The 21,345-nt window shown below is 28.0% G+C and overlaps 1 protein-coding gene across 1 annotated transcript in view; it reads left to right on the top strand.

Moving 5' to 3' along the window:
- The first annotated feature begins 4,533 nt into the window (after positions 1-4,533).
- Positions 4,534-21,345, top strand: part of LOC105843820 (protein TEX261) — a 62,209-nt gene continuing 45,397 nt past the window's right edge. The window contains exons 1-2 of the mRNA XM_065794064.1: positions 4,534-4,662; positions 9,026-9,260. The gene's annotated coding sequence lies outside the window, so the exon portion shown is untranslated. The remainder of the gene's footprint in view (positions 4,663-9,025; positions 9,261-21,345) is intronic.

Raw genomic sequence — 21,345 nt, 5'->3', positions numbered from 1 at the left:
TTCTTTTCCAAGTTGGACTGCTTTCAATATAGGTCAAAACAAAGCTGCTTTTTTGTGTTAAAGTTTTTGATAAAATTATAAACTTAAATTTTTTTTTAATATTTGCAAGCTATCATTTATTGGTTTATTAAAACTGTAAACTTTGGGCATTAATATATCAGTCTCAATTTAAGGATATTGCCATTGAATCTGGTCTAGTGGCAGAGGGAGCAATTACAGTTATTCTCACACGTAAACACTATTACAGAAGCATAATGGTGCATAAAATCATGTTTGAGGCTTTAAGTCGCCTTAGATTTGAATCATTCTTGAACTCCTTGGATGTTGACAACCGACGTGAAGTAGAGGATTTCTGCTTGTTATTAATAGAATTACATGGAACTTCTGAATTCTACTGGTATATTGAAAGTGGTTTGTTTGTTGAAATTAGAGTAATTATTATTGAAATTAGTATTCCCGCCTCAGTTGGTATCATAAAATCAACGAAGTCGAAGCTTATAAATATACTCGAAGATAAATGTATCGATAAGTTATCAGTGGATATTCCTAAAAACAACGCATTAATTTTGGACGGTATGGCTATATTGCAAATAATTAAACCTATACCCGAAATTTTTGAGAAACTCAGTCGATTGATATTCACTATGGTAATGAATTTTGCCATAAGTCAAATAGAGTTGACTTTGTTACGGACAGGTATCGATATATTAGTATCAAACACGCCGAGCGACAAAGACGAGCTGAACCTGGTGTCCAGAATGTTACTATATTTGGGCCTGATCAAAAAGTACCCAAACAATGGAAGAAGTTTATGAGTGTTGGCAGCAATAAAGAGGAACTGGTTAAGTTTCTCTTGGAAGAATGGAAAGGTTATGCAATAAATGAAATAGAGATATTTATTACACATGGTGATAGCACATACTGCTTCAGAAATTCGATTTGTACGGAATTGTCCGAACTTCGTAGCGACCAAGAAGAAGCTGATACTCGGTTATTGTTACATTGTAAGCATGCTTCGGTTTCATATGCTCATGTTATACTTGCAAGCCCCGATACAGATGTGTTCGTAAGTGCATTTTACCATAGTTGGTTCATCTCTGCAACTCTTCATTTTGAAACAGGATGTGGAAACAAACAACGTATCCTTAATGTAAGTAAAATCGCAAAAGAGATTGGTTACGATTGGTGTGATGCAATGATTAGATTCCATTCCTTTACAGGTAAATTCAAATTAAATTTCACAAGTGAAATCGTTATCTTTCTTGCAAAGAATTTATTTCATGCACTATTTTGCTACTTTATCAAAAATAATGTATTAAATTGTGGTGTTTATCTAAACTAATTTTGTATCTGAAAACGTAAATGTTTGAAGTGTTTCTACTTATTACTTAGGTTGTGATGCAGTGTCTGCTTTTCAAGGAAAAGGTAAATTATCTGCTCTAAAGACGGCAGGAAAGAAAAAAGATTATTGTACAGCATTCTGAGGTATCGGAATGTCACAAGATGTATCAGATGACGTTGTTAATGACATACAGAAATTTGTTTGTCACCTTAATGGTGTAAGCAAAGAAGATGTTGTCAATAAAGCACGATATTACTTGTTCAAAATGGGCAAATCTACAGAAGAGATGCTCCTCCAAATCATGATTCGCTTATTTTACACATTAAACGTGATAATTATGATGCTTACATCCGAAAAAATGCATTGAAAGGTATATTAAATGTTCCTTCGCCCGATGGCTATGGTTGGTCTTTAAATGGAGACCAGGTAAACTTGGTTTGAACAACAATTCCACCTGCACCCGATTCACTTCTTGAATTTGTTCACTGTTCTTGCAAACCTGTTTGCGTCACAAATCGATGTTCTTGTAAACAAAACGGAATCACATGCACTGATCTATGCGCATGCGGTAAAGCGTGTGAAAACACCTCGTTTGACGAAAGACTCTATGATGATGATGATGATGATGATGATGATGATGATGATGATGATGATGATGATGATGATGATGATGATGATGATGATGATGATGATGATGATGACGATGATGATGACGATGATGATGATGATGATGATGATGATGATGATGATGATGATGATGATGATGATGATGATGATGATGATGATGATGATGATGATGATGATAATGATGATGATGATGATGAAATAGAGTCAGAAAGCGATCTTGATGAATAAAAAAATAGTTTACATTTCTAGTATTCTTTCTTTTTTTAAACTTTAGGTGCTCTATTTTTTGTTACACTTTTGTTACAATATATGAGTACGAGGTAGTTCAATTCCTTCGACGAAAAAAAAACTTATTATCTTGAGACATGGCCGGCGAGAATAGATATCAAAAATTTGTAAGTCTAAAAAGGTTACTATTTCAAATTTGTAAGCTAATCCGACAAAAAAGTTTAAACTTGCAAACTAAATGAGCTAAAAGGTCAACATTTGCCAACTAAATGAACAAAAATTTATTGTTACCCCTTCCCCCCCCCCAACCTCAATTAACGTCGGGTCTATCCTTGAGAACAATGCATTTTAAGGTCAATGTTGTTAGACATATTAAACAACATGTTAAATCCTATTAGCCAAATTCATTAGACGCGGTTCGCACACTTATGTTTACGATGAAGGGAAAAAAATAGAAATTGTAGCTTTTCAGTTTGATAAAGTATCAACAAGGGTTCCACATCTTAATATTTATACTTTTTCTGGTTAGATTTTTAAAACGCTTTAATTGTATTGTGCTTCTGCTTTATGCTTTATAAAAATTTTAAATCAAAAGATTCGAATGGTCTGCTCAAATACTATCGTTTACCAAGATCAGAAAGTGTACGAAAAACCTATATGAAGTTGTTTAAAACAAGTTTATAAAAAGAGAGATTTAATGCAAATAATTTGCCAGAAATACAAATAATTTGCCAGACATTATTATTTCAGTTAAATAATAAAAAAGAAGATGCAAAAATATACAGACTAGCGAAAATAAAATTTGAATCAATCATAAAAACAAAGTGATATGAAGAAACAAAAATAAAATTTAGCAAAGAGAAAATTATGGTTATAAAAATTTTAAAAGGAACCCTTTATATATACAAATTCAAAAATAAAATTTTCAAAATGTTAAAACTGCTTTTATTTCGAAAAAATTACAATGGCAAAAAACTTTAAGTTTTTTATAAATTTTCTTAATGATTTAACATAACAAAACCAGATTGTCAAATTTGACTTTTAACATAACAAAATTAGATTGCAAAACTTGATTTCAAGATAATTTCAGTTTTTCATTTTCTTTTAATCATATATTGAATTTGCTGTTTCTTAAACAATTACTAATAAGGTATTAATTTGTTTAATTTAAAAATGTTTGATGTATTGCATCTGTACACTCAATCTGTAGCTGGCATTGAACATAAAATTGAAGAAAATTCTCTACTTGTTGTTCATGGCCCAACACAATTAACACAATCTTGAGTTTTCTAGTCTAACAAACTTCTTGATAGATCTAATTTATCAGGACTGCAACCATATTTATTGTTGATTAGGCTAATAAAGTATAGGTATTTTTCAACTTTTGCTTTAGAAAGAAGTTTTCAAATAATTTACCTTTTGGAATATTTTCTAAATGGCTTAGGCCTGGTGTAAAAAACATTCTAAAAAACATTCCAATATAACATAACTTTGAAAGTTTTCCAAAAAAACCAAGTAAATTAGATAGTCAAGCAGCTGTAACTTTATGTTGCCTGTAATTATGCTACTTTTTTGTATTTTGTTCTATGCTTATGTAATTAATACCATATCATTTTGGAGCCATGCCGTTACTAAGGTCAATATTTACAATACCGGTATTAAAAAGTTATCTATTAATAAGAAATATGTTATGCCTTTTTAAACCATCATATGTTCTTTGTACATCAGTATTTTCAGTCTTATTTCGAATGATAAGTGACAATTTTGGTATTATTTTTAAAAGTGTTAGAAGAAGTTGCTTCAAGTATTATTATAATACTTGAAGAAACTTCTTGAATCTTCCGTGAGTTTAATAATATAGAAATCAATATTTTCAATTTTAGTATTATCTATGTGAATTATAATTGGATCAAATAATGAGGTATTAAAATAAATATAATCTGATAAAACAAAGGCAGTTCTTTATGAGTATTTATAACATAAATATTGACAGACAAATGATTTGCGTTCAAATTTCAATTTCATTTGTACAAAATAAACATTTTACAACTAAACAGCCATTTCTTAAAAGTGTTATTTCAATTTTTAAACAATGATACATCTGTTTAAAAATAGTTTAGTTCTGAATATGCCGATATAGCAGTTGTCATTTTTTTTATTTAGGACTCAGTTAATTTTAAAAAATGACTACACTTTGTAAGTGTTCTGTGCAAGAAAGAGCCTAAATCTTTTCTTTTATAATTTTCATTGTATTTAGTATTATACATTATTGTGTTTTAAAAAACACAAAAGTGAAAGTAAACACAAAAGTGAAAGTAAACCCAGTACGCAATCTACTAGAACTAACAGGACAACTTCAATGTTTTATTTTAGGAATAAATCAATCTAAAAGTAAAACAACTGAGCTCAAATAGTCAATATATAATTTTACACTCATAGATTTAATGCATGTAACATTTAACCAGGTAACTATTTTATTTTGCAACTTTGTAGCATTTTTTATGCTTTTTCAGGAAGACGCAGTTCCCTTCCTTTTTATGGCCACAATATCTGTAAACGATATTTTCACTAATTTTCTTATCGTAAAACATCTTATTTGATGACCATTCAGTTGTAATTTTCGGTATTTTAAGAGATACTTCATTAAAAATACATGTTTGCTATTTAATAACAATATTCAATAGTCTATTAGGCTTCCTTTTTTTCTTTTAGCTTTAAAAAACGTAAATTTGCATTTTCTTTCACAGTTCCTCGAAAGTATCTTTTTAATCATTTAGGTTTTTAATCATGATGAATTAAGAGCTAATAGTAGCAGCGACAGTATTGTTTAGTTTATTTTTTCAATAACAAAGTAACCATCTTTACTTTTTTCCCTACATCGAATTAATTTCGAGACCAGGTCTCTGAAATGAATTTGGCTAATTGAAATTATTATAAAACAGCTGTTAGAAAATGCGCAAGCCACGCTAGATTTAAAAAGTTTTATGCGTATTTTGTAAAAAATATAAGTTTGGATTTATAAACTGAAATTTTTTATAAAAAGTATTTGTTTTGTAACATAAAAAAATTCCCACCCCCTCCTTTTATTAAACCCCTACTCTACCCCCATCCCTCCTCCCTCCTATGTTTATTAGATCTTGGCTAAAATTCCCATCCCCTCCTTTTATAGTACCTCTTATTCACTGTCTTTAACACCCCCTACTCTCTTTGCACGCGTTGGTACGCTTTTGGGAAACCACCCTTCCCCATACCTGCGTACGTACTTTATGGATGGCCCCTTTATGAATAAAAGTATCGGGTAACAACGCTTTTCGTTCTCTTCCATTACTCCAATGAGCTGCACAAATATGAGCATGATCCCAATTCATTCGATCAGTTCAGAAAAGTGTTTTGTATTCCTTTTGAATAAGGATACTTTGCAAAAAATTGCAATGATTGGAGTTTCAGCCACAACTGCTCCAAACAAGAGAGCAACAGGTTGATAAAATATTTTAATGTACTATTCTTAAATAAATTTATACTCATCGATAATTTCTAAATTTCATACAATAATCTCTTAGGCTTCAAAAACTATGAATAAAGAAAGTGTTGTGTGGCCGTGGTGCAGTGGTTATAGCGCTTGCTATAAAAGCAGGAGATCCTGGTTCGAAACGAGTTCTGGACTTATTTTCGCATCACGGTAAGGAATGAGGCGTAAACTTCCTGGTTAAATGCACTTCCGCGGTGCTCTGTGACAAGACCGTTAGGACTTCTTGGAGCATCAAAAAAAAAAAAAGTTTAAACCCCCTCAATTTGAAGAGGTAACAAATTTTATAAGGTCATCATTTTTGAACGCTATGAGATTGTTTTATAAAACTTAGAATTTATCGATGAATATGAATTTGTTTAAGAATAATACAAAAAATATTTTATCAACTTGTTGCTCTCTTGTTTGAGGCAGTTGTGGCCAAAATTTTAGGTTTATTTTGTTCCCAGACTCCAATCATCGCAATTTTTTGCAAAGCATCTTTATTGAACATTAGCATAAACATATGAATTTTTGAAGTTTGTTCCATGTCAGGAAGTTTGCTTTATCAAACATCAAAAAAGGCTGGATCCGCGCAATGAAACACAGTGTTAAATTGCTTTGTTCTTTTAAGAACATTGAGCACTCTATTTTGTAATCATATCTTGGAGTTGTATGCAAGTATATTTTTATTTACTTCGTATATTTCAAACTTTATATTTATGATTTATATATGTATATCTTTACCGACAATCTGTGATTGGTTACTTGTAAATACTGTGTAGTTGTAAAATAAATATGTATTAACATTAATATATATATGTATTAACATTAAATCCTTATTAATTGTAACCCCAGGAAGAATAAACTTAAGAAAAGCAAAGACCTTTACCAAGATTTACAATTAGAACGTTGCAGTTTTTTCACATAATTAATAAAAATTGAAAATAGTTAGGATTTAAAAATAATAACCTTATACGAGATTATGCTCTAGTATCATCATCACTCGAAATCTACGGGTTAGCTATGTTTTAAGTATATTTAAGTATTAAAAAACAATAAAAATTATAAAATCTAAAAAATACAAAAAATTAAATCTAAAAATCACAATTGGACTAATCAGTTAATCAAGAAAGGGATGCTTCCTCATTAAAAGTTACTAGTCTTCCTAGAACCCAATAGAATTGTGAATACGGAAGTCAATTATATTAACAAAAAAATCGGATCGTGCAAACAGTCGCTGAAAAATGGTATGCTTGCATTTTCTTAATTTCTTATTGTCGACTGCAATTCGAACACAGATCTACATAACGTGTAGACGGTTACGTATCTTCTACACGTTATGTAGTCATCCAGGATGACTCTCTCCGGAATAGCTACTTATTTTAAATTTTTATCACCAGAACACCTGGGATATAATAAATTGTTAATCGAATAATCAACAGCTGGTTGAGATTGATGAAAAGTTCTTAGCAAGAAAGTTCAGTTTTGTCTTTAAGTGACCTAAGAAAATCTGAACCACGCAAGTGAGGTGGATTATTAAATTTACCCGTAATATGTCAAAGATTCTCCAGAAGTCTTTTGAGCCTAGTTTTTGAGACGAAATACAAGATTTTGTGACCTAAGACTAGTGGGCTTTGACGTTAGACAAAAAAATTTTTTAATGATATCTAGCAAAAGTAAACAGACGTCTATTTTCTGGAGAATTGTTTTGGGAATAGGTATGGTAGTTATGGTTACGATTGGAAATTGCAGCAGCGCAATGAGATGAAAAAACTATGGAGAAGAGAGAGGTTTGACTTGGAATTGTTGAGAGAGAATAAAAATTCCATCCGAACCTGAATACAAATTTTTACATAAGAAGCACATGTGTCAGCAGGAAGACGTAAGAAAAGACCATCACGAAGAAAATCTCGAAATAGTCCCAGTCAGCTTTAAGGTAGTTGAAAGAGGTATGGTGATTGGGGGATTCTGATGAATGAGAAAGAATGAGATCAGTAGTACCTATGGGGTAAATGTGGAGAAACTAAGCACTGATTAGGATCAGAAGCAAGAAATCAAGTCGAGTAGAGAAGGTAAATGATTCGGATTGCGGAAAACGAGTTCAAAAGTTGACTAGTTGTGCTAGAGATTGAGAATGAGCCTTTACGCTTAGTTACTGGCACGAGAGCCAAGCCATTCATTGTGATGAGCAGTAAAGTCACCAACAACAACGATATTGGCTGAATGATCAATTTGATAAAAAGTAACATCGAGAAGACTGCAGTCTTGAGATAAGTAGGATATATAACAAAGAAAAAGGTGGTAGAGTGGAGTGGTGCTAAACAAAAGCACATAAAAAAATAGCCTGTGGATTCAAACCTAGTTTCCCGACAAATGGGTGAACTCTTACGAATATAAACGTCCAAGCCAAGCATGTAACAGTTAGAGTCTTTACAAAATAAAGGAAGATAACCTAAGATCACAAGATAAGACATCTGAATTTAAACTAGTCTCACAAAGAGCATGTAGATTTGGTGAACTTAGAAACAAGACTCAACAGAAGAAAAGTTACTTCGAAGACCAAGAATAACCGTGAATGATAGATTTAGAGAACTTGGTGATGACGATGTTTTTTTGTGTTTTATAGTTTTTGATACTTTAGACATTTTTAGATTTGTTAAAGAACTTGACTCAAAGTACAGATAGTACTAAGTAAAGTGCTGTCACTACGGGGTGCAGGGGTGCGGCCGTACCGGGTGACACTATCACGACCTGACATATAGGAGTGACACCAAAATATAAAAAAATGAAAATATGGCAGAATGCTTATGCTTGTGTTAATTCATTTTTACGTATGGTCTAACTAATAGTTTTCAGGTTTCGATTTTTCGATTTTCTTTATTAACAACTCTGGTATTCCTTCAATTCACACAAAAATCTTTTGTCTTTTATACAAGATCAAAAGATTGTTGACAGGATTCGTATCTGTCAAAGTCTAGAGCGGGACACCAAAAGTTTACCGCACAAGGTGACATCAACCCCAGCGATGTTACTAAATTAGGATACTATTTAATAAATATATCTTCTGTAATATTAATAATTAATACTAACATTATTATTTAAGAAATATATTATGTTCTATAAATAAGAATTTAATAATCATATTTGACAAATAAGATTCCAATGGTTATATCCGACTAATGATATTTGGTGGGCGCAAGACGATATATTTATTTTGAAAATTATGGACCTTTTTATCCGCATTCTATTTTTAATCTATTTTCATTTTAGAAGTGATATTTATTCAGAAATTTATAGAGGTTATTGTTCATATATTTCAGTGGTTTCGAAGACTCAGTGGTTTGATGGATGGCAACATATCGAGAATCCATTTTTAACAAAGCTTCCATTCAGCGATTTGACTTTTAATCGTCGCAATATAACCAACAGTATTTTACTCCATATTATGATCAAACCGGTGTATAGTAATACTTCACCGGACCACACTGGACTACACCGAACTACACCGGACCAACACCGGAGTATAAAAAACAATTTTAGTAGAGCGAAACATACGTAAGTTGTATTTGTGATACATATATACAATAAAAAATTATATAATTTAAAAGAAAAATTCAAATTTAAATCAAAAATAGGGACAGGCGCAGTAGAGTGTGCATACATTGACTGACTAAAATAGGGACAGGTGCAGTGGAGTGTACATGCAAGTGCAAAGGGTTTTTGGTTAGGGCAAGCAGTCCAAAAACTTATAATTCTCGCTTACCACTTGCTTAAATCCAAACACGTATTTATGAAAATTAATTATTTTTTCAAAAAATCAAAAACATTAACATGTGACAGGGGTGCGCGGGCGTGAATAAGATACACGTATGCTATAAAACTTAGACTAAAATATATATTTTTGTTTGTGGGTGCACAATTAAAATTGTTATGAAAATGCAATTGTTTAGCAGCTTAAGATCTGCTGCTAAGTAGAACTTTAAATTGAAATCATTTTTTGACTAGTCACTAGCAAAAAGTTTATTGACTGCCACTAGTCTAGTTGGTTTTTTTTAAAATATATGAATAAGATAAAATCAATTATAAATTAAAAAACAATGTAACTACTCTAATTTACCTGTATTTCAAATTACCCTGTAAATTAAAAAAATTAAAATGGTTGTTGACATCACTAATCATATTTTTTTGTTTTTTATTATATATATTTTTTTGTTTTATCTAATTTATTTGTTGTATGATCTGATAAATCAGGGTGTTAGCCAGGAAAAATATTCATACAGCGTTTTTGAGAAAGTTTGGATTTTGGGTGCGGCCTTAAAAAAAAAAAAGTCATTGCATTCTGACATTTCAAAAAGATGATTAATTTGACATTTTTTAGATACAAATAAATTTTGGTTGAGTTATATTTATAACATGTATATTTTTCTATTTTATAAATGTTTAATTATAATTATTCAACTTGTTTTATTCTCAGTAATAATTTTATTTTTTAACAAAATTCGCATTTTGCGTAATTCTCATTCAGTAAAGTCTTGACTATCTCTCCTAAACTCGATTTTTTTTAAAACATTTAATTTTTTTTTTCTGAATGTCTCAACTGCTTTTTATATTTAATGAGGATTACATCATAATTAAGGAGAGAAAAAAAGAAATCGAGTGATAGTTGTTCAAACTTATGTTTGTTTTTTTGCAACGCAATTTGATTGGTAGTAAAAAGACGTTAAATAAAAGCAAACTTTTTATGTATTATTTTTTTTAATTACGCAACTTGGTTTTTATCGTTTCTCTTAGAATCTTACAACAAGATAATATTCAAATAATAAATAATACGTACGTACGCAGAAAGGGGTGGTCGTTGAAAACATACAGGTGCGTACAGGGGAGGGGGGTCCTAAATCAGTGGTTTTACTGCGCACGTACTTTATGGATGGCCCCAAACCAAAATAATTATTGTAAACTATTGATAAAATTTGCTCTTCTAATTTCAGAAAAAGCACAGAATGAATTTAGTTTTCTGACTTGCTATAAGCGCTTCTATTAGAAACAAAATAATTTAAACTCAAAGTCTTTATAAAAATGATTTTTCTTTTACAAGAATGCAATACTCGTGTTCTTTCTTTTGTCTTTATATTTTTCGTTGCGCTGAAGCCTTTTTCCGCGTCAGCCGAACTTAAACTATGGAATAATAAATAATCAATTAATGAAAATAGATTATTAAATCTATCTGGTTTGACACTTATTGATATTTGTGCCCATGACATTGGCGGAAATGATTTTGAACTTGCAATGGTCCAAGTTTTCATTATTTGCTTTAAGATACCCACTCGGATAGGATATTTCCAACATCTACCTGTTTATGCTCAAGTTGTTTGTATAACCTTTCGTCCTCAATAAGGACTTTAATGTTATAGTCTAATATGTTTTTATGTTTCTTTTTGTTGTTTTCAGTGGGAAAGAAGTCGCTATCCACCCATTTAGCCGTGTTTAGCAAATCGTCCGCCTCTACAAAAACAACCGGTACATTTGAACACCGTTTTAAAATAGACTCCTTAAAGGAAGTTGCAATACGAACTTGAGCTTCGTTTTCTATTACTTTGTCTGAATTGACAATTCTATGCAACGAGCGCTTCGCCCAGAAAAAAACCGGAGTCTGGATTTTTTTCAAATCTTTCTAGATTGACAATCGCATGGTCGAGTGAAGCCTGAACTTCATGCGTTGATAAATTAATGGTTTACTTAAAAAATTATTTGTGTGTTTTTATTAAAACTATATAGTATATATTATATGGAAATTAAATATTTGAACTTAGTAATAAAAATTTAAATTAAGCAAAATTTATGCATCCAAATTTAAATAAAACAAAATTTATGCGTCCAAAATTAAATAAAACAAAATTTATGCGTCCAAAATTAAAGAAGATGACTTTTATCTAACATAATAATGCAATAACGTTTTGCATATCTCGATATTAAAGTTTGTATTCCGATTTTTCAATCATTAATTAGAACAAAATAAAATTTCTCTAGCATTACATTGTTTAAACAATGAAATTCTAGTTTATGTTTAATTGTTTTAAGAACTTTTTTTCTTTGAAAAATAATTTAGAAATAAGTTTGTAAAAAAATACTACGATGTACGATGAGGGAGGGAGGAGGGAACGCAAAGTACCGAAACAGCCTAAACCACCAAAAAAAGCAATAACGAAATCAATAAAAAAAAATCAATAACGAAAAAGGTAACCTAGAAAAATTTGAGATAATATTGGCCAGCTCACTTAATAATATTTTCGCTTTTACAGATGATTTCCGTTTAAAGTGAATTACTTTTCTACTATGAAATATAAAAATAAGGTCATTTATTTAAGTCTAACAATTAATATCAAAACAATTAGATCACAAGCTTAAACTATTATGTAAATGTTGTAGTTTTGTCTAGTTTAAAAACTTATTCAGTAAAATATTCACATAAAGAGATTAATAATATTTTATAAATAAACGCATGCTGAAAACACTTGAATATTTCAATATTGGCAATTTAATATAATAATTCAATATAATTACAACCCTATATTGTTGGAAATACATGCTTGTCGAAAATATTTGTCTTGTTTTTTCTTGTAAAACGATTAAGCAACAATTACCAATAAAACGATTAAGCAACAATTACCAATAAAACGATTAAGCAACAATTACCAATAAAACGATTAAGCAACAATTACCAATAAAACGATTAAGCAACAATTACCAATAAAACGATTAAGCAACAATTACCAATAAAACGATTAAGCAACAATTACCAATAAAACGATTAAGCAACAATTACCAATAAAACGATTAAGCAACAATTACCAATAAAACGATTAAGCAACAATTACCAATAAAACGATTAAGCAACAATTACCAATAAACAATTGGAAATGAATGTCTAGACTATTTTTATTCAAATTTTAGAGATCGTTAAAAATAAAAAATGATTTTTTTATGGTAAAATAAATAATTTAAAACAATTTTTAATTAAAATTAATTTAAATTAGTGAATTTATACTGTCTAGTCTTTCAATAATCGTTGGATCAAAATTAACACAATTAATAGTGATGAGTTAAAAAAAAAAAGGCTAATTTATTTACTCATTACCCATCCACAATATTCGTAATAATATACACGTAATAATATTTTACGCTTTTACAGACGCAATAAACAGGCATTACTCATTCTTTTAGTTCCTTAGCTTTGCATAAACGTCAAATGTGTCAGACATAATTGAAAAATTTATATCTTAAATATTATAAGGGTATAAAAATATTTTTTAATTAAGTATAAAAATAAGAAAGATTTTTGTTTTAAATAATTAAATCATTGGCCCCCGCGATGGAAGCCAAAGGTATTGGCCCGCGAGCTGGCGAATACCATCTCAAATTTTTCTAGATTACCTTTTTCGTTATTCTTTTTGTTTTTTCTAGGTTACCTTTTTCGTTATTGATTTGTTTTTTTTAATTTCGTTATTGCTTTTTTGGTGGTTTAAGCTGTTTCGGTACTTTGCGTTCCCTCTTCCCTCCCTCAAAAAAGTTCTTAAAATAATTAAACATAAACTAGAATTTCATTGTTTAAACAATGTAATTCTAGAAAAATTTTATTTTGTTCTAATTAATGATAGAAAAATCGGAATACAAACTTTAATATCGAGATATGCAAAACGTTATTGCATTATTATGTTAGATAAAAGTCATCTTCTTTAATTTTGGACGCATAAATTTGGTTTTATTTAAATTTGGATGTATAAATTTTGCTTATAGAACTATTGAAATAATAATAATAATAATAATAAAAAAATCGAGTCGCCCGGTCGGGCGACTAAATTGCATCAAAATATTATTTCCAGTAGACCTTCATAAGATTCGGATGGCATTTGCCATCGGGCGACCGCTAGTGTACACCTCTGTGTTAATACTTTAATATTTTTCAGCAGTTGATGGAATCAGCCTCTCTGAGAGCTACCCAGATTTCGGGAAACCTGACTACCAGCTGGCCTCAGAACCATAAAACTGAGTTTTAGAGCTGTACCCTCATTAGGAGACAATAGAATGAGCTGCCTTGTCATATAAACAGAGACACTAGCAAAACCCATGCATTGAGTCAAGAAGATCCAGCATTCAACATCCTAAACTGGAAACAATGTATTAAAAATACATCTGCACCAGCCTAATAGATGAAGAAGGGGGTGCGAGGCTGGTCAACAGATAGAATCCGTTTTCCCCTTAAATCTTTGCCTAGGAAGCCTTCTACGAGAAAGTAGCCAGATGCATTTAGCATCTGGCTAAGATGAGTATTTTTATCGAGACACCATCTCTAGCCTTTACTCAACCATGTTGCACTATATTTAGAGCCATCTCGTTATGGAACACTCTAGATAACAAGACCATGTCCTCTAAAAGTTCTGAGGTGTCAAAAAAACATATTAAAAATTGGTATGCAAAAAATTGTTATTGTAAAATCTGTCGTTTTTAATTACTATTTTTATTTATCCTGACATTTTTTTTTTTTTAATTTATTTATTATTTACTGTTTTTAACGATTTTCATGTGAGTGTGTATTGTCTATAATTGTTAAATGTGTTGATTTTAATTAGTTTATTCTTGTTAAAACTATTGTAACCATCAACAAAAAATAAAGTTTTTAAATTAAATTAAAACCAAGAGCCCTAAGACAGGTGGTGTTTTATATCGGAGTTGGAACCTCCTAGCCTTTGCCTAAAAAGGCGTATCCTACAAGACAGCAGAACATGAAGCAGATTGTACTGGGTTACATGTTACCAGTAGCAGGATAACCTGACCTGACCTGGAGTTTTAAAAAAATTAATTTATTTTTCATTATTTGCCAATTTATGGCATCAAATCAAACTTTTACTAACAAAAAAAATTATTTTACCAAGTTATTTGTATACTGGTAAAATATAGTTTGTACTAAATGGTCAAAACAAGATATAAATATACAAATAAGTATATACTAAATAGTTTGTACTATATTGAGTAGCATACTTTAACTTAATAACAAGGTACCCATATTACTTTTACATATTAATAATAACAAGGTACCAATATTAGCTTTACATATTGTTAAATAAAAAAATTATACAAAAAATTATTCCATAAGAACTTTTATTTTTAAGTTTTTGTTTAATTTTTTATTGTAACTTTTTTTTATTTTGGAATACATCAAAGCACATCAATTTTGATCCAGATTTTTAAAAAATTGACTCTTTAATGTATGGCATTTTATTTTTAATATATAAAACTAATGTATAACATTCAGTTAAAAAAAAAAAATAAACACAAAGTTCATTTTTAAATAAGATATTAAATAACTTACTATTATTATTATTATTTTAATTTTATTTTTTCTCTATGTTTGATATAGTAGAGAAAAACAAAAACAAAAAACAAGTGTTTGCAATTGAAGTTTTAATGAATGAATTTTAAAATTTATTCAATGAAAATAATGATTTATTCATTGATCTAATAAAAAATTTAATTCTTTTTATAAAAAAATTATTATTCAAAACTTTTTAATTAAAATTAAATTAAAATTAAATTAAAAATTATTATTTAAAACTTATTTTAAAGTATAATATCCATTATTATGCAAAGATCTTTGTAACATTCTTAACGTAAGATAAACTGTAAAAATGTAATGAAATTATTTTCAGAGAATAGCTGACGTCAATTAAAAATTAAAAAAAAAAGAGAGATTTTTTAACTTTTGAATGAATAATCTTGCTTTTAATAACGACGCTCTTTTACACTTAAAAAAAAATCGATCAACTTAATTCATTTCTGTCGTGTGTACTAAGCGCATTTTTTACATTTTTTTTACTGCGATCTTATGAACCTTTGGGAATTTTAAAACAATTGGAAATACCGCGTTATACGCGTTGCCATCAGGCTGGCTAACACCCTGTAAATAATATGATTTTATCTTAATATTTTTATAATCATCTATTTTATTCTCAGTTTATACAATATATTCTAGAAAAGTATTTTGTAAAAAATCCTAAATTTTAACATGAAGCTTGGCAATAAGACAAAAATAATGTCTTTTTCATACTCCTGCCATAAACTTAATTGTAAATTTATGTGCATTAAAATAATATTGTGCAGCAAAATGTAATGTAAAATAAAAGTAAAAAATTATAGGTCCTAGAGTTTTTTTTTTAATCCTAGTCTAGGATATTTATATTATTGGGAGAGTAAATAAATTATTTATTATTGTTTTTGTTAGATAGATAGATAAAGATTTATTAGAACAAGTTTAAAAATTACATGTTGTAAAAAACGTACAGTTCCAATAAATTGACACTGACAATATGCCTCTAAATATGTATGAAAACAATGTACATTTGAACAAATATAGTTTATTATACAAACATTCAAGACTTCATTCATTCATTTACTATATAGAAGCAGTGTTTATCGGAAGTGCACGGTTTTATTTTATTTTCAAACATACAAATGTTATCTGCATTTACAGCTTCTGATGTCAGACTATTTCAGATATTTACAGCTCATTGAGAAAAATAATATTTGTGAATGTTGAGTTGACATTGTTGTTTTCAAATCTTATAAGTATGACCACGGTTATATTTATTATTGGTAATTTTAAAAAACGAACTTTTATCTATGCAAACCAAATTATACATTATATTAAAACACATAACTAAATCATGTTTTAAACATCTGAGGTCCAGAGAATTCAAACTAAGCAGCTCTAAATGGCTTTTTTGAATCTTTTCAATAGATTTTATTAACATAGCTTGGTGTGGCAACCTAACTGGAGAGCAATATTCAATTATTGATCTTATATAAGTGGTAAATGCATGTACTAATATACTAGAATTGCAAGTTTTAAAACATTTTAAAACTTGCAATTCTAAGTCATCTAACTTGTCATTAAACTTTAAAATCATCTAACTTGTCATTAAAACTAATACTATGCATTAGAGTAAGTGTTAATCTGTACGCAAAACATTTCTTCCTGGCAATTGGCAGTTGCCAAGTATCTGACCAAATAATTATTCTATCAAGAGCAATAGTTAAGTTGTGGCTATGATTCATATCACTATACCAACTGTATAACTTTAAATCATCAGCAAAAAGTTTTATTGTTCATTCGAGATTGTTTACTACAGATGATAAGTCATTAATAAATAATAAGAACAAAGTTGGTCCTAGCACATTACCCTGAGGTACACCACTAACGATTCAGAATCTGATTTGATAAAGAACTACCAATCTTTACCTTTAGATGTTATATATATTGACTTAAAAAATCCATGAATATTTATATATATATATATATATATATATATATATATATATAGGGTGCGTAAAAAGTTCCCGTACAAAAGTATTTTTTAGCATTATTTAGTATTTTTTAGTATTATTTTGTTTTAAATTAAAGTGCAATTTGTTTCTTGTAATTTGTCTATATATATATATATATATATATATATATATATATATATATATATATATATATATATATATATATATATATATATATATATATAAACCTGCTATTTATTTGACTTCTATTATTCTAAATTATATAGAAAGTAACATAGCAAACATTTATAAGCAATTATTAAACATATTGAGTTAATACATTTGGACTCTTGTTATCACTTGGTATATTTAGTAACACAGTCATAATAAGTTTAAAGAAGTTTTATAAATACCTATTTATATATAAGATAGCTTATCTTTTCAAAATCTTTTCTAAAGACATTATAAACTCTCTATATAAAAAATAGATGTAAGAATGTCTTGAGTAGACTTAATGATGTCTTTTAATTATTTTTCAGACAGGTAGAAATATTTGAATTTTACTCAGTGGAACAAATTTTTGGGTATATACATTAAGTGATTTTGTTTATGCACTTAAAGAGTATTTGAAATTAAAAAAAGACATTTTTGCTAAAACAGACTTAAAAACTTAAGATTTTATTTTGCGGTGGTGGTTTATTTATATATATATATATATATATATATATATATATATATATATATATATATATATATATATATATATATATATATATATATATATATATATATATATATATATATATATATATATATATATATATATATATATATATATATATATATATATATATATATATATATATATATATATATATATATATATATATATATATATATATATATATATATATATATATATATATATATATATATATATATATATATATATATATATATATATATATATATATATATATATATATATATATATATATATATATATATATATATATATATATATATATATATATATATATTATATATATATATATATATATATATATATATATATATATATATATATATAGAACCCATGTTGTTAGAAAGTTTTTTCCATATATTGTTGACAAAAAGGAAAAATTAAAATGCAAGACCGGAATTTTTTTTTTTTAATAATGATAGACTGCCTGCCCCAACCAAACCCTCAGTCGATGTAGCAGCACTCCCTTGCGGGTCAGGCTATTTGTCAGTCGATTTAACAGCACTCCCTTGCGTGTCAGGCTATTTGTCAGTCGATGTAGCAGCACTCCCTTGCGAGTCAGGCTATTTGTCAGTCGATGTAGCAGCACTCCTTTGCGAGTCAGGCTATAAGATAGTCGATGTAGCAACACTCCGCGCATGATTTACAGTAAAAAAAATAAAAATAAAAACATTTTATTAAAAAAAATAAAAATAAAAACATTTTCTTAAAAAAAATAAAAATAAAAACATTTTTTATATTGTTAAAAACATTCAGAATGTTTTTAAAAACATTCTGGTCAATTAAATTTGTGTTTTTGTGGTTTTTTTATATAACAATTAATTTGTAATTAAATTAATGGTTTTGACTTTCGTCCAACGCGAAAATGTTGGACGAAAGTCAAAAGTAATTAAAAGTGACGTATGTGTTGGCGTAAGAATCACTTTTTTCCTTCCGCTCTTCCCAAAGACAACAAACTATAGATCTATATATATATATATATATATATATATATATATATATATATATATATATATATATATATATGTATATGTATATATATATATATATATTTATATATATATATATATATATATATATATATATATATATATATATATATATATATATGTATATATATATATATATATATATATTTATATATATATATATATATATATATATATATATATATATATATATATATATATATATATATATATATATATATATATATATAGAACTCTTATATGTTGTCAGAAAGTTTTTTCCATATTTTGTCGACCAAAAATAAAAATTAAAATGCAAGACCGGAATTTTGTTTTTTATTAGACTTTTTTATTAGATAGACTGCCTGCCCCAACTAAACCCTCAGTCGATGTAGCAGCACTCCTTTGCGGGTCAGGCTAAAGGATAGTAGATGTAGCAGCACTCTCTTGCGAGTCAGGCTATTTGTCAGTCGATATAGCAGCACTCCCTTGCGAGTCAGGCTATTTGTCAGTCGATGTAGCAACACTCCGCGCATGATTTACAGTAAAAAAAATAAAAATAAAAATATTTTATTAATAAAAATAAAAACATTGTTTATATTATTAAAAACATTCAGAATGTTTTTTAAAACATTCTGGTCAATTAAATTTGCATTTTAGTGGTTTTTTTAAAAAACGATTAATTTGTAATTAAATTAATGGTTTTAACTTTCTGACAACACGCAAATGTTGGACGAAAGTCTAAAGTAATTAAAAGTGACGTATGTGTTGGCGTAAGAATCATTTTTTTCCTTCCGCTATTCCCAAATGCAACAATCTGTAGAACTATATATATATATATATATATATATATATATATATATATATATATATATATATATATATATATATATATATATATATATATATATATATATATATATATATAAATAGTTCTATAGTTTGTTGCATTTGGGAAGAGCGGAAGGAAAAAACTGATTCTTACGCCAACACATATGCCACTTTTAATTACTTATGTCTTTTGTCCAACATTTGCGTGTTGTCAGAAAGTTAAAACCATTAATTTAATTACAAATTAATCGTTTTTTAAAAAAAACCACAAAAACGCAAATTTAATTGACCATAATGTTTTAAAAAACATTCTGAATGTTTTTAACAATATAAGCAAGTGTTTTTATTTTTATTTTTTTTAATAAAATGTTTTTATTTTTAATTTCTTTAATAAAATGTTTTTATTTATTTATTTTTTTTACTGTAAATCATGCGCGGAGTGTTGCTACATAGACTATCTTATAGCCTGACTCGCTCGGGAGTGCTGCTATATCGACTGACAAATAGCCTGACTCGCAACAAAGTGTTGCTACATCTACTATCTTTTAGCCTGACCCGCAAAGGAGTGCTGCTACATCGACTGAAGGTTTGGTTGGGGCAGGCAGTCTATCAATTATTAAAAAAAAAATTCCGGTCTTGCATTTTACTTTTTACTTTTTGCCAACATAATATGGAAAAAACTTTCTGACAACATATAAGAGTTCTATATATATATATATATATATATATATATATATATATATATATATATATATATATATATATATATATATATATATATATATATATATATATATAAATATATATATATATATTTATAAATATATATATATATATATATAAATATATATATACGTATATATATATATATATATATATATATATATATATATATATATATATATATATATATATATATATATATATATATATATATAGATATATATATAGATATATATATATATATATATAAGTTTAAGCATTTTTACTAAATGTAATTAGTAAATAATAATGTTAATTTATTTTTATTACAAACATTGTTGATTTGAGACATCTTCATTTACAAAGTACGTTACTTTTTGTACAGGCACATCTTTTTTTTTCATAGTGTGTTTTGGATTTTTCACAGAAGCACTTCTTAAAACCTTCACCTCAATATAAGAATAATTTAGAGGTTAGTTTGTGGAAATATTTAGATAAATGATGTAGCTTAACCGTAGCTAATATTTTATAACTTAACTTGCTCTAATTTCTTATGAATTATTTTTCTATCTAACAAAACCCCCACCATGTTATTTCTATCTGATGGGTCTCTATCTACCTTAGGCACATCAATTAAAACAGTTTGATGGACCTAAGATGATGTACCTGCATATCAAGTTGCCCTGTTGATATTTAACCTATCAAGAACTTGTGTAAGAACCATTTGTAATTTATATCTGGGGTTGAATTACATTCAACTCCAAACAGAAATTTAACTAATTTGACTACTTTTAAACTATACAGCATTTTATCTCAGTGTTCAGTCAACTTATAAGTTTCATGAATTATTTGCTATAAATTTTCTGTTGGTATTCACACAATTTTTACAACTGGATCAGAGTCAGACTTTCTCTTTAAAATCAAATATTATTTAGTACCTAATTCTATAACATTGTTTTTTTTTAATAGTATTCTGTAAGTGTCAGGTGCAGTTCAAGAAGTGGTCCTAATATGGTTTAATTACTGTGATTGCTTCTCCTATCCTTTTACGATTCCA

Source organism: Hydra vulgaris, chromosome 03 (genome assembly GCF_038396675.1).
Source record: "Hydra vulgaris chromosome 03, alternate assembly HydraT2T_AEP".
Classification (NCBI taxonomy): Eukaryota; Metazoa; Cnidaria; class Hydrozoa; order Anthoathecata; family Hydridae; genus Hydra; species Hydra vulgaris.
The sequence above is the reverse complement of the archived record's forward strand: the minus strand, read 5'-3'. Positions and strand labels throughout refer to the sequence as shown.